The 20,086-nt window shown below is 35.9% G+C and overlaps 1 long non-coding RNA gene across 1 annotated transcript in view; it reads left to right on the forward strand.

Moving 5' to 3' along the window:
• Positions 1–18,700, forward strand: part of LOC135409878 (uncharacterized) — a 63,041-nt gene extending 44,341 nt beyond the window's left edge. The window contains exon 3 of the long non-coding RNA XR_010428406.1: positions 18,578–18,700. This is a non-coding gene — a long non-coding RNA (uncharacterized LOC135409878). The remainder of the gene's footprint in view (positions 1–18,577) is intronic.
• The last annotated feature ends 1,386 nt before the right edge of the window (positions 18,701–20,086 follow it).

The following is a 20,086-nucleotide window of genomic DNA, read 5'->3' on the forward strand; positions in this document are numbered from 1 at the left end:
ATTCTTGCACATCAGCTAGTCATTGCTGTGCAAAACAAAAATAAATTTTGGCAGGGAACTTTTCATACAGAAAAGTTTAAAAAAATCTTTATTGAAAAATAAATTTTCTATTTCATTAAGCTGTATTTTGCTAGCTTTGCAGCACATCTGCTTGTCTAGAAAGCTGAAGAGAGTTCTTCAAGTGTTATGTTTGCTCTAGGTTTATGTCTTATAACTCATTTTGTAGATTAAATGTTTAAAAAATTTTACAAATAACACTAAAATACTTCTGCTGTAAAGTTTTCATCAGCAATATTTGTCTTCAAATTTGGTATGGAAAGGAGAATTTAGTTCAAGTTTCACTAGGTAACATGAGAAATTCTTTATCGCTAATATATTTAAATTATTCAGATTTAATACAATGAAGAGTTATATTACATTATGTCTTCAACAGTAAGACCAGTTATCCTCAGGACAACTGGTCTCCCAAGCTGGTAGAAAAGGACAAGGAGCAGAATGGACCCCCTGTAATCCAGAAGGAAGTAGTTAGTGACCTGCTGAGCCATTTAGATGCTCACAAGTCTATGGGATGGGATGGAATTCATCCTAGGGTGATAAGGGAGCTGCTGGAAGAGCTCACTAATCCTCTCTCAATTGTCTATCACCAGTCTTGCTTCACAAGGAAGGTCCCAGATGACTGGAAGTTGGACGATGTGACACCTATCCACAAGAAGGGTTGGAAAGAGGATCCAGGGAACTATAGGCCTGTCAGCCCGACCCCAGTGTCCGGCAAGGTTATGGAGCAGATAGTGAGTGTGATCACACAGCAAATACAGGGCAACCAAGGGATCAGATCCAGACAGCATGGGTTTAGGGAAAACAGGTCCTGCCTGACTAACCTTGTATCCTTTTATGACCAGGTGACCTAGCTGGTGGATGAGGGGAAGGCTGTGGGTATGATCTACTTGGGCTTCAGCAAAGCCTTTGACTCCGTCTCCCATAGCATTCTCCTGAAAAAGCTGGCAGCCCACAGCTTGGACAGGCACACTTTTTACTGGGTTAAAACTGGCTGGATGGCCGGGCCCAGAGATTGTGGTGAACGGTGCTGCATCAAGTTGGTCACTAGTGGTATCCCCCAGGGATCAGGAGGACTGTTGGGCCCAATCCTGTTTAATATCTTTATTGATGATGTGGAAGGGACTTGAGTCTACCATTACCAAATTTGCAGACGAAGTTGGGTCAGAGTGTCAAGCTGCTTGAGAGTAGGAAGGTTCTGCAGAGGGACCTGGAAAGGCTGGATCAGTCGGCTAAGACCAACAGCATGAAATTCAACAAGACCAAGTGCTGGACTCTTTACTTCAGCCACAATAACCCCACACAGTGCTCCAGGCTGGGAGCACAGTGTCTGGAAAGCAGCCCAGCAGAACAGGACCTGGGGGTACTGATTGACAGCAGGCTGAACATGAGCTAGCAGTGCGTCCAGGTGGCCAAGAAGGTCAGTGGCCTCCTGGCCTGTATCAAGAACATTGTGACCAGCAGGACTAGGGTAGTGATTGTTCCCCTGTATGCAGCACTGGTGAGTTGACACAGAATCAAAGAATATGCTGTACTGGAAAGGACCCACAAGGATCATCAAGTGCAACTCCTGGTCCTGCACAGGACCATCCCTAAGAGTCACACCAGTTGCCTGAGAGTAGCATCCAAATGTTTCTTGAACTCTGAAAGAACTGGTGCTGTGACCACTTTCCTGGGGAGCCTGTTACAGTGCCCAACCACCCTCTGGGCTAAGAACCTTTTTCTAATATCCAATCTAAATCCCCCCAAGACAACTTCAGGCCATTCCCTTGGGTCCTTTCACTGATAACCACAGAGGAATGTGATGAGATCTCTCCTCAGCCTCCAATTCTGGGTCCCGCAATTAAAGAAGGACATTAAGGTGCTGGAGTAGGTCCAGAGAAGAGCAACAAAGGTGGTCTGGAGTGTATGTCCTATGAATACTGGAGTGTATGTCCTATGAGGAGCAGTTGAGGGAGCTGGGGATGTTTAGCCTGGAGAAGAGGAGGCTCAAGGGTGACCTTATTCCTCTCTAGTACTACCTGAAAGAAGGTTGTAGTAAGGTGGGGGTTGGTCTCTTCTCCCAGACAACTAGTGACAGGACACAGTCTTAATCTGCTCCAGCGGAGATTTAGATTGAACACAGGAAGAATTTCTTCACAGAAAGGGTGATTAAATGTTGGAATAGGCTGCCCAGGGAGATGGTGGAGTCAGTGTCCCTGGAGGTGCTTAAAGAAAGACTGGACATGACACTTAGTGCCATGGTCTAGTTGACATGATTGTGTTAGGTCATAGGTTGGACTCAATGATCTCAGAAGTGTTTTCCAACCTAAAGGATTCTGTGATTATGTGATTATGGTGTTTCTTAATTACAGTGAATCCACAATCAAAGCAGTTAAATTTAACATTACTCTGGTGTACCAAAAATTATTTCTAAATAAAAATACTTCCAGAAAAATGTCCATCTCATTATATTTTATGATAACTTACATTTATTTTTTTAATTGAATTATTTGTAGCTTTTTTGTGTCTGTTAAAGAGTTGTCACAGAATGTCACTTCTGTAACAGTGAAACACAGCAACACACATATGAATATGTTTCAGTCTCTGACCTATAACAACACTCTGGACATATCATTATGTCTATATGAAGAACATAAATTAGAATAGACCTTATAATGTTTTGCAGTAGAAAAATTTTAAAGTGAAGACTGACTACTTCTATGGATCAAGTCAAAATAATAAAATATTTCATAGTTAAATAATTTATAACAACATTTAGATGTTGACTTTCTAGCTTGTTTTATGATGAAAAGATTATGTATTTCTCTTTTTTCTTTGTTTACAGAACTTATAAGAAAGTTATTTCAATAAATACATTGAAACCTATACTGTGCACAGAAAGGGCACCATAATCAAGACTTTTAAATGTCAGTATTAGTGTTTCAATAGTTATAGAAGCATAGATATTGAAAGTATATATCTTGGCATGAAAAATATATCTTTAAATGTATGCATTTAAAAAATTGTAAATGTACTGTATTTCTGCCCACAAAAAATTTACAGTTACTCTCAGGGATGGAACATCAGTGAAACTCACCACAGATAAATTAGATATTTCTCTTAAGAGCAAGGTTGGCTAAAACTTCAGCTTTTTCACACTTAATGCTCGAAGGCAGCCAGTATATCATTGACCTTGTAAATGCAGTCTTGCCATCACTGGTAGACTCACAAGTGGATGTAATCGATTTTATAGTAGGCTTAGTGGCACATGCTTTACTTTCCTTGACTTTCTGTGGATGCAGAGTGACCACTTGACTAGGATTTCTGGGTTTTCAGTCTCTTAAGTGTCATGCAAAAATGTTAGAGGCAGTATTTCCCTAAATATTTGTACTATTTCTCTATGGGGAAAATGTTGTAAAGAGTAGCCATAATTGAACGAAGTAATGTGAACATGAGCAAACTTGCTCATGCTAATCTTGCACATTTTCAACATAATATTAACCTTGATTTTATAGCCTGTTTTGGTGTTGTTTTTTTTTTTAATAAGGAAAATACTTGTTTCTTTCTCCTTCAAAAAATCTGAAAACGTGCCTGGGAACCCTGAAATAATTAATTATGTATTTAGCATAATGAATCTTCTTAAGCCAAATGATCACCTCTAGTTGCATTTCAATTTGAGCCAAATATTTTAGAAAGCCTGGGCTAGATTGTGAATCACAGTTATGCTGAGATCACAGTACACTGGAAAAGATATTTAAAAAAATAATAATAAATCACATACCTTCTGTTATATAAGCTGAAAATGTGGTTTAGGAGATGCGGATTTGAATAGCAGTATTTTCTTCCTTCATAATCACTCCACAGGGAAAAAACGCTGAGCACAGCCTCACTGTAGTTTTAATACTGTTATTGAACATTTAGATCATGATCTATTTTAATATATTCCTTTAAAAACAGGCAGAGAGGTATAGAACAGTTACACAATAGGCACGGACGAAGGCTTCTCATATTTAATCATCTGTTTCTCAGGTTCTTATCACCAATAAAGAACCTGCAGAAATGACCTACACTCCCAGAGGTAAAATATCCTTCCAGGGAAAGTATTTGCACAGAGGAACATTTTGAAAAACGTCACCTGAATACAAAGCATTGGTACAGAGTTTCTAGTACCAAGGTTTTCTTGGGTACATGGCTATGACAGTGCTGAGTGTAGTGCTTCAGGGAAGTGTTTGTCAGCATTAGCTAGTAAAGGCCTAATTTCAGAAATTTACCTCTTTAGTACTTATGAATTCATTTTGGCACAGAAGTTCTCCTGACATAGTGTCTCATGATAAGAAATTAGTTTTAATTTTGCATAGCTTTGAAAGATGATTGTCATTTGCAAATTATCTAAGTTCAACAAAACATAGTAAACTAAGTAAAGGTAAGAAATTTATGGTAAATATTAAATATTTAAAATATCTGCATTGCTTTGAATTTAAAAAAAAAAATTATTATAGAATACTCCAGGAATTAAAACTCAGCTTTGTGAGTCTGTTCAAGACGAGTTCATCAGGTCAGGCTATCCTATTTGTGAACACTTATATCTGATTCCATATAATTAGAGAGTTTTGGGTTGGAGAGATAATGTGGAAATCTGGCTAATTCAAGTTCAAGAGGATTTCAATCTGCACATACATTATGTGCCTTTTTGGCTACAGACAAAAAGATTCCATTTTGATCATTTAGTCTGATTTTGTGCCTAATGCAGGCCACTGAATTTCGCTATATCAAGATATCCATACACAGTCCAGATGTGTCATCTAAAAATATGCTTGGTAATGTATAATTCTTTATGTCTGTGTGTCTTTATTTTCCTGTTTACAACTTCTTCTCATGTCAGACAAAAACGTGAATGAGATTGACTAACTGTCCCTAACATGCTATTTTGCATGTTGTAGTTCAAGTGTAAAACAAAAGGCAGTTTTAAATACCATAGTCAAAATAGAATGCATCCATAATACTTTATTCTTGAATTTTCTATGTGCCAAATTAACAGGAAAAAAAATCTGATTTATTGATGGATTTTGAAAGTATACCAAGCTTGCAATTCACTAATATAGAAGTAAAAATAATGTGCTTTTCAATATTTAGAATTAAATCAGCCCTTAAACTCATAATTTTGCAACACTGCCCAATCATACCTCCTTAGGATTTTGATTGATATAAGATGTGAAATATATTAGGTATTCATTGCCTATTTATAAATCAGAGCACCTGTGTGAAGAAAATTTCCTTTATTTATGCTTTCACAGTCCATATGCAGAGAAAGCCACTAAAAATAGTTTGCATCTGGCGAGTTGATCACTGTGACAATAAAAGGTTTAAACAGTAAGATATCTCTCTGCTTTCAGTAACACCTACCAATTTTGTTCACTGTGTGTACATCATTCAATATTTTCAAGCATTATGATGGCCACATCTTTCTTTTCTTTCTCTTGAAAAGTGACTACATTACTACTAAATTTGTGATATATAATGTGTTACGTGAAGAAAAAAAAACATCAGAATGCAGAAAACAAAATTTGCTTAAAATAGTCAGTCTTTCAGACATGATTTTCCCCAAGAAAATTCTTTTTAAGGTAATTTAGTACCTAATTGTTTTCTATAAGACTGTTATTTTTTTTTCATACACCAAAAATTGTAACAGGGATGTAATTCTCATTATGTTTTTTAAAAAGTGAGATTTTTTTGTTCTATTTTTTGGTAACAATTTTATGCTTGATACTCGCATTTGTAAAGCAAGGCTTGTAGAAGCCAATACAGTCTTGCCTGGTCTCAAATACTGTATAGTGAACTTTTTTTTTTGCTTTAGGAGCCAGGCACTTTAATTCTTCATCTTACACATATGCTGATTTCCTTCAGGGCTTCCACTTGGAGTCCCTCGACAGAGAAATGTCCAATTGCCCTGAGAAGATAATTTGCTTCAAGACTGTCTGTACTGCTAGAAATAGGTATAATTTGAACAAGATTTTCCTTCACTATTCTGAATAACAACTCAAACCTTTTCCATGGCTTCTAATCTCTCTCTAAAATCATAGTTCCTTGGTGTCAGATCGAAAAGCAAACCTGTGGTGGTCTGTAAAGCAGTCATCTTATTATTCAGCTATCATTTTCTGGAAGATGCATTGAAAATTAGCATTTTTCATATTTTAACATGCCTCTTCACTGGCAATGGTACAGCTCAACTTACCATGCTCCACTGGAAGTAGATTTAAAGCCAAAATGAGTGCCTCCCAACAAAAACAAACAAACAAACATAGAGTGCAAACTTACAGTGTCTTTAACTTACAGGTCCACACAGAATTACTTTAAATAGAAGTCACCTTTCTCCCTTCTCTTCTCTTTGCTTTTTAACCCTCATCCATTATTTATTCAATTCTTTCTCTCTTAGATCAATATCTTCAGGCTAAAAACTTAAACTGTAAAAGTTCAGCCGTTTCTCATTCATCTGTATTCCTGTTTTCTTTGAAGAGCTGTGTTGTGACTAAAAATCTGTGTTGAAATCAAATTAACCAGAACTAGCAGTTCAGTTTCTTTGTTTATATTTCAGTTAATTAAGTAAGGTAGCATAGATAGGCCTTCCCCTTTAGTTAGAAGTATGGAGCAGGCACAGCTTACATGTTTTTAAGAAGAAAATCTTGAAGCCATATAGGTTTTCTTTTCATATTGGCATCCCACATGTTCATGCTACCTAAACGGAAAACAAAGAAATAATCTTTTTCTTTCAATATATCTCTTCCTCTTTCCCACGTTATCTTTAGACCTGTTATTACATTACTCACTTTGTTGCAACCCTGGAGACTGACATCTTGCTTTTGTTAGAAACTACTTTCCTCTAGTCTGTCACCCTGAGCCAAACAGGACAATGGTCAGCCTTGATAGGCTGTGGGATCATAGATGGGCAAGCAGTTTTTTTCTGTTTGTGGACAGATGCTTGGGAGCCTAACAGAAGAAACAATATTAGTGTGTTGCTGAATTGGAACTGTATATTTGCATGAAACCTGCATACTCATATGAATTCCACAAGGCCAGCTTTCCTAAGGAGAGGTAAAACTGCTACAGATATCAGGCTTGGTTTTCAAATTGCCCAACAGTTACCTCTGAATTTAAAAAAGGAACTTATTTTGATGTTTAACTGTTTATTTTTAGCAACTTCAGATCAAAGATCTTGTACTTGTGGGACGCACTGAGACACAAGACTTCCTATGGCATTTCATAACAGTAAACACACAGAAGAATGCAGATCAATATTCATCAGTAAGCACCACAGAGTTTATCACTGACATTCATCTAGACTGAAAGAAATTGAAATGCTCTGTCAGAAAGAACTCTCTCTGAAATGAAAATCAGAGAGGAAAAAATTCTATGAAAAATTGTAGGTTTTAAAACCTCATAATCTGACTAAAGAATGAATTTCTAAGAAGACATCCAAAACCTGATTCTTTTCAGTCATATGCTTTTGCTATAGATTGAAAATAATAGCTGAGCTAAAACTTGCAGAACCAAAAGTAAACCTAGAAATGATAAGAAAGCAGCAACAGAAGAGAATCTCTGTGTTCTTTTTATTTATAAGGAGAAAACCTGTGCTTTTGTTTATAGAGAAGGAATTGAGGCAAGGACATCTACCTCCTTTGCAGCTTCACACTTCCTTTTTTGTCAGTAATCCAGTCTTTGATGTGGGTTTGGGTCAAATATTAACAGCAGATTATACATTTTCTCAGTCTATTTCTGGGTGCTTTATGATGTTATGGTTAGCTGACAGTTTAAGTTCTTTTCCAGATTATAACAGTATGATCCTTCTTCCTCTTGCCAACATTTATCAGATCCCACTGTAGGGTGATTCGAAAAGTAAGCTCAAGCTGCAGTAAAACTAACTCATCAAGAAAAATCACAGATCTGATCACTCATCTCTGGGAACAGTTTCACAGGGGGGACCTTACACGTGCCACTGAATGGTAACAGGTTGGTTTAATAGCCCCCACCTGGCAGACAGGATAAGGAAACGACTGCAAGTAGTTCTGCCTTAAATCATCTTAAATTGTAGAAATACGTCATTAACCTTGCTTAACAGCAAAAATTAAGAAGAGCTACTTAATCTATCAGTATTTTTGGCAATTAAGATAATCTACAGGTTATGTTTTTTTTAACAGAGAGTGGAATTACTGGAATTCTGGGTGGACTGACCTGAAAAAAATTACCAAATTTACTTCATCTTAACAATGGAAATTGGATTAGTTCAGATTTATTTTCCAGAAAAGAGTGACTTTTTTTTTTATACTTTCATTTTAAAAACAGCAACCAGACAAATAGTAGAATGATGAACTGCTATAGTGAAATTGGGCCATAAATCTGGGGAATCTGAATGATTAAAAAAAATTGAAAAACATTTCATCTTTTTAATGGGCCTAATTGATAATATTCTTCTTCAACACAAGTTCATACATTACTTTCAGGAATTTCAGTTCAAATTCATCTCTCTCTTCTAGATGGTAGTTTTGTATAAACCAGAATTGTTGATTATAGCTGTTCTACAGTAAAATGAAAAATAAGAATATCAAAGAATCATGAGTAAATTGTTTCAAAGTGCAGTAATTTATATTGGACATCTAGACGTGACTCATAGGAAGGAAACTAGTACTGATCAGATGAAAATTCAGAGAATGAAGAATTTGCTTACTTTTATATAGTCTGATTTATGGGACTTTAGGCTTATTTTAATTTTGTATTGATTACAAAGCCTTTGCACAGATTAATGATAAAGGTTAAAACTCCTTCAATAGTAAGGAAGACTGGAAAGATGAATTTCTTCACTTACAGGAGGCATTATTGGCAACGTTGATTCCAGCATCCCAGAGCCTTGCAGTTGTAATGAACATGTCTTATAATGAACATGGATTTAGAAGCTATTGTCCAAGAAAGCAATAGGAATAGATCTAATGAAGGTTACTGTGATTTTCTTTACCTCAGACATAGTTATGTTTAGTATGGAACATAAAACTAAGTGTTTTAGACACCTAATACTTGCTATTATAGCAAAACAGTTTTAGCATATATGCTGTATATGCTAAAACTCACCAGCAAGTAAAAAAGTTTGTATTAGCCATTTCAACAAATAATGTTATCTCTTTCTGATTCTTAACAATGTGAAACAAATGGGAATGTTTTGGTTTGTGACACCATTTGTTTGAATTACATTAACTCATAAAAGCTTTGTTTTCTCAATGGAAATACTGAGTTCATTAATGTATAATGTGAAACAAATGTCACTGGAGACTTTGAAAGAAAACTTTCAAATACTGGACTAGAGACTTAAAGTCTGCTGCTCTTGTAGTTAAAATGACTTGCCAGATTTATGTTAAGATCATTGATTACACTGTATTTCTTGTGTATACAGATTTCATAAAATAAGTGCAGTTAAACATGGTATGTTGGAATCATTTCATAATATATGGTTAACCATGCAGAATTCTCTTAGCTAATGCCATTAGACAGGTTTCTTAATTGCTTTCTAACAATAACAGTAACAGTATTCCTTCGTTTCTAGGTGAGATTACTTGCATCTTGATATTCTCTGTACGGTTATAATTGTTATTTGTGTTGACTTGTTTATTATTATGATTGTTAAAATATATGAAGTAAAAAAAGAGGATTTTAGATCAAATTATTTCCTCCAAATAAGCACCTATTACACATTACAGAAATTTTTTTCATAACATATATCTAGTGCATAGACAGAGAGGAAAAACTGACAACAGTTCAATGTGCTCTGTTTCAATGAGTTCTTACCTGCATCCTGCTACAGTGATACGTGTACCTATAATGTAATATGCTGTGTACATGTACAGTGACATAGTTTTCATGGTAAAACTGGTAAAAATTCTGTCTCTTAAGAACTGAGTGGATAAAGCACAAGAAAGTTACTCTGAGAGATAAAGAAATATAATGGTGGCTTGATTATCACCACATTCCACATACAGACACAAGAATCCCAGTCACTGATGATCTCCCTTTGCAGAGGCAAGCTAAACATAAATTTGAAGTTTGTTTGGCTCCTCTGTTCCACATTACCTTATGGTATATAGCTCAGGTTCAGTCCTCTGCTACTCCAACTCAGGGTTCTCCTTGGGATCTGATACAGATTGCATAGGATACTTTTCTTAGGAATAGTCATGAAAACCCACATGACTGCATTTCACTAAAAGAAATGACTGGTCAATTGCAGAGGTAAGACGCATAAGGACATTAAGAATTTGCTGCTAGAATTTATATCACAGTATAGAATCTTCCTATGATATTAGACACTCCTCCAAATGTAGGTGATTTCACTGGCTGTGGTCTACATTGTCAAGTAATTTAGTTTGTGAGTTGTCTCCTAGTTTCAGCTACTGTTACCCACATTGCATGAACATTTATTCACTCCGTGGTTGAGCACTAAGGAAAACTATCTCTGTCACTCCAAAATAAACTTCAAGTTCTGTGGATAATTCATTCTAAGGACTGGTTCCAAAAGGCAACACAAACCAGACGGCTGAAGGCTTGGGTTTCTCTGCCCTGCAGAGTCCCTCAACAGGCTTTTTATTTTCAAAATACTTTCCCATGCCTGAATATCATAACCTGGAGCCTGTCCTTCAGTTTCATGATATAAAAACACCACTTGGTGGGTTGCAGCACAGCCCTCATGTTTTTTTCAGGCACTTTAAAAATAAACAAACAAAATGATAACTGGGTCTCTGAGACAGGGAGATCACTGTGTGAGGCTTAAAAGAGGTGCAGGGCATTGTACCATGCGGTGGAGTTCTGTTCAGCAGTTTCTTCTTAGGTATTGCTGTCCCTGAGCACAGTAGGCATACGCTGCTCAACACCATTTTGCCTGAAGGATCTCCTTCTGGGATGTATATTTATCTATGTAGATATAGCTCCAATGAAATTTTCTGTACTTTAGCAGGAAACACTTTCATGAAGCCCTGGCTTCTAAGAAATGTTTACCCATATCAGATATTGACTGTTTTCATGGCAGTATGCAGTCCTTCATCCTGCCCTTTAACACCAGATGCTGAAACCAAAATTGATTAAAGACAGGGGTTTAGGCATAAAAGTGAAAATATACTACTACAGGTGAAGCAAATATGAACTCTATCAATACTCCACTTTTTTATTTTATTTTTTTTATATTTTATTTTTGGTTTTCCTACATAGAATTTCTAAAATGTAATCCATTTGTGAGAGCTACATGATCTGGCATTTAGTTATATTTTTCCATCAAAGATATAAAGCATGATGGTAGGGAATATGTTGGAAAATATTCACTAGTCACTCATTATTGAACTTGTTAGGTGAGTAACTGTAGGATTTATCTGTCCGAATTCAGAGCAAATATCTAGATCTGAGTATTCCATCTCCTTCTGCATTTACTTATTTCTCTACATTCATTGGACTTGATGATCTCAGAGGTCTTTTCCAACTCAGCTGATTCTATGATTCTATGATTGTAATGGGAGCTGCTGTAACTGACTGATGCAGGGATTCAGTTGTCTAAATAGAAGGACTAAAAGTCACTGGAGATGCTCTAAGATGTCCAAGACATCCTTAAATGGTTTTACAAGAATCAGGCTGCTTTTGGATAAGCAGCTGTATGTCAAGTGTGATACCTCTCTTCCCTATGCCTAAAATGTCTGTAGACGTCTATGTTTAACCAAATGAACCCAAGATGTAAATGTAGACTCTACAGATATGAAAAACTAGATGGAATTAATTGCACGTTGCATGTCATCTCTTATTAACATCTGAAGCTCACCACTTCAGCATCAACATAATGTTACCTTGTGCTGTATTTGGGGTAATGCTCACACTTAAGCTTAACATTTCTGACATAAACTGAGCCATATAACCACTATAACAAAGTGAATTAAATTTTGCTCTGCCAAAATATGAGCTCATTTGTGATTTCAAAAGAAGCGTACTGAATTGGTTTTAATGGATGTATTTTAAGGACTCTGACCTTCACATTTAAAAATTATCTCATACAACTGAGAAGGTGTAAGCTAATTTTTGGCTTGTTGGACTTTTTTAATTTTGCCTTTTGGTTTGGTTTCTTCTTGCATAAGGCAAAGTGACTGTAGAAGAATTTATGAGAATTATGAGAATCACTGACTCTAATTTATAAAGATAATCAATATCCCTGTGCTCCAAGGTACACATTAGTCACTGGATGCTAGAAGTTAGGAGTCCCAATGGACTGATTATTTTAATTTGTCACTGTATTTATTGTTTCTCCCACCTCAAAAGCATCAGGCAACAGTCACAAGCAGACTCAAATAGTGAAATAGAGACATTACTGTTTTAGCAAAATCTATTTATTTGGGGTTTGAAACTTCTTTTCTATTGCACCTTACCCTTACTGGCAAGTTATTGGAATTGACACAGTGAGACTACACTCAAATTAAGATTTTAGACCCAAAAGAATGACACAAGGTGATAGGAATAAAAACTATTTTACATCATGCAATTTTATTACCAGTGAATGCTGTTTTCTAGGCTAATTCATTGATTTCATTGATAGGGCATTGATAGGACAGCAGTTATACGTATGTTTATGTAACAACAGATTGCATAATGAAACAGTCTTCATTCATTCTAAATTAATAAAGTTGGATTCTTTGTTTTTTTATTGTGAACCTTGGAGCAAACAGAGTTTCACTGAAAGACAAGTTTGAACTACTAAGAAATTCAGCTGAGTAAACTGATTTATAATTCAGATATGGCAAACATATGTGCAATGTAACATAATTCAATGTTCTTTAAAATTAAAGCTTAGAAATCTCCAAAGTTTCACTGGAAAAGTGTTTGAAAATTCTGACATTTCTTTAGCCTCTGTGGATCAACTGTTATTTCTCATTCATTAAATGAAAACTAAACAAAATAAAGACATATTTTTTACTAAGTTGATTCCTGACTTAATTCTCAGCAGAAATATCTCACGTATCTCTCACTGTTCACATCTTCAAAAGCAACATAGTCAAAGAACAGTAAAGCAATGTACTACTCTGTACTACTTGTTAATGAAATCCAGTGGGGGTTTTTTTGTTTACTTTGTTCGTAACTAGTGCTGAATTGTGAAACATTTAATACTTACAGAATCACAGAATCACAGAATTGTTGGGGTTGGAAAGAAGCTCCACAGGCATCCATTCCAATGACGCTGTTCTTTTCTGTTTTGCTTAAACTGTGTAATGGAGAGGGGAAAAGTTGCATTGCATAATAAAAACACAGATTTCCTGAAGTGTGTGAACACAGACACTGCTATATGTGTACTATATGAAGGGCATATGTTCAAGCATAATATAGCATATGTTTTCCTTTCAGGGACATCCCTTAGGTTTTCCAAGTATAGATGCAATCATAAAAACAGCAGCCTCCAGAAATTAGTCCTTTGCCAGGTACACTTCCTAATAGAGTTTCACACATCTTTTCCTCCCCTCATTAAGACTTCATGATCAACATCACATAAATTTCACATGAGTCTTTGAATAATAGTAGAGGCAGTCCATTGTTTCTACTTTTCTTTCTAAGCACGTGAGACTGATAAGTATTTTGTGATGTGTTTAAGAGTTATGGCTTAAATACACTAGCTGGGGGATAATCTGACATATACTCAGTATTTTTTTCTCTTTTTTTTACTGTTCATTAGATTAATATATATATTTTCTCTTTAAAGTAGGAAATTAAAGTTTTCATAGGAACCACTATGTATAACTGAAGTGTTTCTGAGGTATTTAAGCACAGTTCTGTGATTTAGTTAATATAACTATGTTTCGAAATATTTTCATGATATTGTATAGTTAGGAATAAAACCTGACAAAAAAAGGTCCAGTGAAATAAAGGGAGAAAACATCCATTAGAAGCTTTGAAAGCTCCAGCTGACAAAAGATTGAACAATAAAAAAGTTTTCGGAACTAGTATGTCATTTTAATTTAGGGAATGAAAATGCAAAGTAAATACTTGGTTATTGTTGTTGTTAAATTAATGCATTTTTTTTTAAGTTTACATGAAGTCACTATTGAGAAATTATTACTGTGAATTGCAGGAATCAAATTAATATTACGTCTTCTTTCATACTACAAAAATACATCTGCATTAGTCAGTGTTGATGTTCACTTGACACAGTAAGGAGATTGTCCTAACTCTTGTTTGCTGCAAATTCCTAAGCCCATTGCTCTGATATCACTGTCCCTTCATTCCACTTAATCATTATGCTGTTCTTCTTGCTGCCTTTCCCTACAACTTCTTCAGCTTACTTTATCAGCTTCATCCAAATTTTTCTTCTACTTCCCCAAAATGCCGTTGCTCTTTACTGTCTATAAATTCATGACCAGCACGCCCACATGTCATCTTTTTCCAGGTATCTCACTATTCTAAACTACATTTTCGACTTCATATTTAAAAATTCATCTATGTCAAATCAGGGTTTTGGTCTATTCATCTAGGCTTTATGTATTTCTTTAACCTCTCATAAAGCTTCTTTATGATCTTTCTTACAAATTTTGGACAGAATTTCAAGTAGTGATGGTTTTCTTCAGAGCCTATGTGTTAAAAGATCCTGAAATTTCAATTACATATGATTTAAATAATTATTTTTCTTCTAAAAAGAATTTTGCCTACAACTTTACAGTGCTACACTACACATTCTTTCCTATCTGAAACACTATCCCATCCTTACTTAAATTTTTCCTCATATTTGAGGTTCATAGATAATGCAGGTTCCATAAAGGCTGTATTTTGAATCTTCCAGAACATCATAAGAGTGTGGCACAGAGAGAAATCCAGTTCTTTCTCCTCTCTTAACTCTTTTTCTGGGTTTGTGTCCAAGGGGATACCCACAGCAGCTTATTTTGCACCTTCTGTTTCCCTTGAATCCCCGTGTTAGTTCTGTTATGTGTTACTCAGCAGACAGAAGATAATACAGCAAGGTGGTTGATGTTTCAGACTTTCTGGTTTGGTTTCAAAGTAGGCCATTGTCAGAGGATATTTCATTTAATACTTTTAATATATTCAAAGTCCCAGCATGGCCCTTGGCAAGCAAGCATCTACTACCCCAAAATCATAGCCCATTTTTGTAATGTTTTGACAATTGCAGTAGACAAGATCCATGTCAAATGAAAGTCTTCCATGACTTTATGATTGACTTTTCAAATCAAAGGTTCTTGCTGAATATTGAAAGGAAATTGTATTGTTGCTGCAGTTACTCTGGAGAACACAACAGATAGCTCTCAAGGCTGCCAGTACCTTTATCTCTCACAAGCCTTAAATATCTTTAGAACATATTAAAAAGCATTAGAAATACTCTGTAGCTGTTATAATATAATGAGATGCTGTAATAGTAATCACAATGTTCGGTGAAATTATTTTACTGATTTTTTTTTTCTAAACCAAAGTAGGACAATACTTTAGATTGCAGCCACTTACTGACTTTCAGAGCTGATGTCAGGGACAAGTATGTGATATTTGTCAGCTTTGCTTTATACAGGCTTATGCAAATTATAACTTTTCTTCAGAAAAAAATCCAATCTGAATCTCCACTGAGACTTCTGAGTTTTACCATTTTCCAATCAAAATGCTATTTCTAGTATGATTTTGGTTCTAAATTAGACATTTATGAGAGGAAATTTGAAATACTTGGGAAACTTAAATGCCTTTTCTATAACATAACTCAGCTTCAGGCATGTGGGGAGACTATAACCAAATAAGTTTGCTTTGTGTTTGGTCTGTTCTGCTACAAATGTTTGGATAGCTCTCATTGCAAGTATGCTGTGAACTATGGAGATTAAATTCATTTAGAGAGAAGGACTGTTTCTGTTACTGATAATGATTTATGAAAGGTGGCATATATGTTTAAATCCTGATGCATAATGGACAACAGAACCTACTTATTTATATAGAAAGTATATCCCAGGTGCAGGAATTAAATTCATAGTTATTAGAGCTACATAAAAAAACCCCAACAACATAGCATTCTGGAATCAAAAGATGGTTCTGTTCAAACAGGCTATTTTTAAGGAGTGTAGGTTTTTTTCAGTGATTTTTTTTTTCATCAGATTATACCTATATAATTTTTTGAACCTTATTTCAGTAAAGTCAAAGTTTTGGCATAGATCTATGGGGCTGAATAGGATAAAGGTTTGCTATATGTTTATACTACAATCCTAACAGTGTATTCACTGAACAGCAAAGAGTATGTTAAATTATTTATATTTTAATTGATCAAAGTAAAATATATTGATAGGTTTGAACATTTTTTTTAAACACTGTTTTCTGTTTTCATGGGAACTTCCAAAGTCTGTAGTTTTCACTTGAGGCTGGAAAAAAGAGGAAAAAAAATCCATCGAAAGAAATCTCTATTTTCCATAATATTGTAAATTAAATTTTCACTAGAAATTAAACCTGACTCTCCAGTCAGTAATTAATATCTAGTGAGATTGCCTTCAGATTCAGAACACATACTCTAACTGAAGCTGGTTATTTCTTCAACTGAAAGACCTGGGAGCTATATTTCATTTTTATGGTAATTTGCTTTTATAAGTGATATCCTGGTTAAGGATCTATCTCTCACTACTGTGATAATGTAAATACACTGGGAAAAATCTATTTTGTTATACCTATAGCACTCAGCAAACTGCTTTGTTTTATAGGTGAGAGTTGAATTTTTCACTGCCTGTTGAAATTAGTCTTTTTAAATACGAGAAAACCTCACTAAAACTCTGGAGAAATGATACAAACCATTTTTTTGCTTTGTTTTGCTGTTGTTCTACTTGCAGAACTTCCCTGAAAAAAACACCTTGATATACCTCGATATCGATGATCCACCCAACAAACATTCAGTGAAGTGTTCAGTGACTGCTCTTTTTCTAGACAGGTTACTGAGTGTGCATGATGAAGAAAGGTTGTATTCTCTCCTTCCCAACATCTGTTGTCACTCTTCTTTCTTGTATGTCCACTTGCATTGTACTTACGGAGCTAATTTTCACAAATTCCAGGAAGAGAATTGGATTGATAAATCCACACAAAATAGCAGCATATTCTGCTTAGTACTGCAGTATAGAAGACTATGTTTTTTTCAGACAAGATCTAACAGTTTTTTTCAAACAACATGGTTGACTTAAGCTGACTCTTCCCGTAATGCTTTTTTTTTAAAGCTGCAAGAAGGATATTTGAGTACATAGACCATAAGTTCACAAGAAGCATCTTTCAAGTTGCTTTTAGAAAAGAGTACTTTTAACACAAACACCAAAAAAAAGTTGTTGTTTTTAAAAATGAATATCCTCTGCAGCTTCTGTTAAACCAACTTAACAAAGAAGATAACACCATGACTAAAATATTTATACTTCATCCTAGTCCCTTTGAATAATAAAAAAAAAAAAAGGTTCACTACTTTGTTCATCTTTCCTAATGATACAGAGAGGAAAGAAGTAACTAAACAATGAATACCAATGCAGAAACTCAGACTGTAAAATCAATATGTCAGCTCAGTAGAGCTGAGCTTCTTTCTAATGCTGCTGTTCCAGCAGTAGAGTTTACCTTCTGAATTATATATGTATTGACCTAATTACATAAATATTGACTTTGCTTTATATGAAGCCTTTTTCAGTCTCAGTGTAATTACAATGTCAATATTTGTTGTATGTAATAACACTGAATTTAGACTTGTTAATTTTGATTGATAGTGGCATGCCACAAGTTGTTATATGGGATAAGACAGTTAGTGTAGAAGCACACACAGCAGATAGAAGCTGAAAATGCTACCAAATTTCAGTGTGTCTACAAGACCTTCTGTTTCCAATGTGTAACCAGGCAGAGGAAATATAATGGGTGATTACATCCTTGTTCCATAGAAAGTACTGTTTTGAGTTGGAGAAATGTTTACCCTGGTCCAAAAAAGTACAAATATTCATCTGGGAACTCAGTGAAAAAGTTCCTGTTTAAAGTTAGCATTAAAATTTTGCCTTACAACGTTGTAAATTCTGTTTAAATTGTGCCAAAATTGAGGGTTTATGTAGCAACAACTGCATTTTTCTACATGCCTTCCACCAGGTATGCATTATTTTGGAATATTTTTGGGACCCAGGCACAAAAAGTTTCACATTAAATTATTTCTCTTTTTCTTCAAATCCAAGAAAGATGTGAGCAGTAAACTTTTAGATACTACTGGGACTTGCAAAACTGTTCACTTCGGTTTCCAAATGTTTGTTGAGATATATTTCTACAAGAACAATTTTGTTCATAGCTGGCAGACCTCTGAACTGCTTTCAACGATGAATAACCATATAGTGTAGTGCGTGTTTCTAGATGCAATTATAAAGGATTTAAATTTGGCAGTTGCATGGGAATTAGAAACCAAGCTGTGACAGTCTGTGTGCTGAGGATATTTAAATTTGTTCTAGCTATAATATGTTGCCAGTAGTGACAAGGCATACATCATTCTGTATTTTCTTGTTTGTCTCAGCAGGGATGCCAGACAAGACGAACCTCAGTGACGTAAAGCAAATCCATCAAATCAACGATGGCAGCACTTTAGACACAACTGGAGCAGGATGTACAACAATGGCCAATTATATAACATTTATGCTGATTAGTTTGGTAATACTATTTCTCAGTCTTTGGTAACTGCTTAGCTCTGGCTTGATATACGTATCTCATTGTCATCTGTTTATCCCCACTCACAAGTCTGGAACAAGGGATCTGGTGAATATAGCAATATTTATGATATGTTGTATAATATGAGCCTCTGATCTTAGGCCTAAATATTAACAAAAAGTTTTTTGTGTAATAAATTTAACCTGTGGGTTTTTTAAACACCTGTAGAGTCACACAAAATCATGTTTTCTTTTATAATATTTTATGTTAAAATTGTCTATGATTGTCTATGATAGGCTTTCTCTCAAAAGCAATTTGTGAAAAAGAGATCACAGTATCACTGAGTCATGGAAAGGGCCCCTGGAGATCACCTAGACCAACCCTATGCTCTGAGCAGACTCACTTGGAGCAAGTCGTCCAGGGCCAAGTCCAGTTGGTATTTGAATGTCTCCAAGGGTGGAGACTCTACAGAGTGCCTGGGCTAACTCTTCTGGGTTTTGAGCACTCCTACTAGAAAATTTTTTCTTACATTTAAATGTTGTCTATTATATTTCAGTTTGTGCCAATTGTCCATTGTACCCATTGTATCCTGTCACTGGGCACCACTGAAAACATTCACATAGGTCATTTTATTATCAAGAAATTCTCCACAAACTTAGAATATTTACAGGAAACTGGCATACAGAAGCTGCCAGATGATACCAAATCGGACAGGAGTGTTGATCTGCTGGAGGGCAGCAAGGCTCTGCAGAAGGATCGGGACAGGCTGGATCAATGGGCCCAGGCCAATGGTATGAGGTTCAACAAGGCCAAGTGCCGAGGCCTGCACTTGAGTCACAATAATCTCATGCAGCTCTACAGGCTGGGGAAAGAGGGGCTGGAAAGCTGCCCAGTGGAAGAGACACTAGGGGTGTCTTGTCATGAGGGGTGTCACTGTCATGAGCCAGCAGTGTGCCCAGGTGGTCAAGAAGGTCAATGGCATCCTGGATTATATTAGAAATAGTCTGGCCAGCAGGACAAGGGAAGTGATCACCCCCCCCCATACTCAGCCCAGGTGAGGCTGCATCTTTGGGCCCTTCACTACAAGAAAGACATTGAGGTGCTTGAGTGAGTCCAGAGAAGGGCAATGAAGCTGGTGAAGGATCTAGGGAGCAAGTCCTATGAAGAGTGGCTGGGGGAGCTGGGGCTGTTTTTCCTCCTCCTGGAGGAAAGGAGGCTTAGGAGTAACCTTATCACTGACTACAACTACCTGAAAGGAGGTTGTAGCGGGTGGGGATCAGCCTTTCCTCCACAGCAACTAGAGACAGGATCAGAAGATATAGCCTCAAGCTGTGCCGGGGGAGATTTAGGTTGGACAGCAGAAGGAATTTCTTCATGTAAA

Source organism: Pseudopipra pipra, chromosome 2 (genome assembly GCF_036250125.1).
Source record: "Pseudopipra pipra isolate bDixPip1 chromosome 2, bDixPip1.hap1, whole genome shotgun sequence".
Taxonomy (NCBI): domain Eukaryota; kingdom Metazoa; phylum Chordata; class Aves; order Passeriformes; family Pipridae; genus Pseudopipra; species Pseudopipra pipra.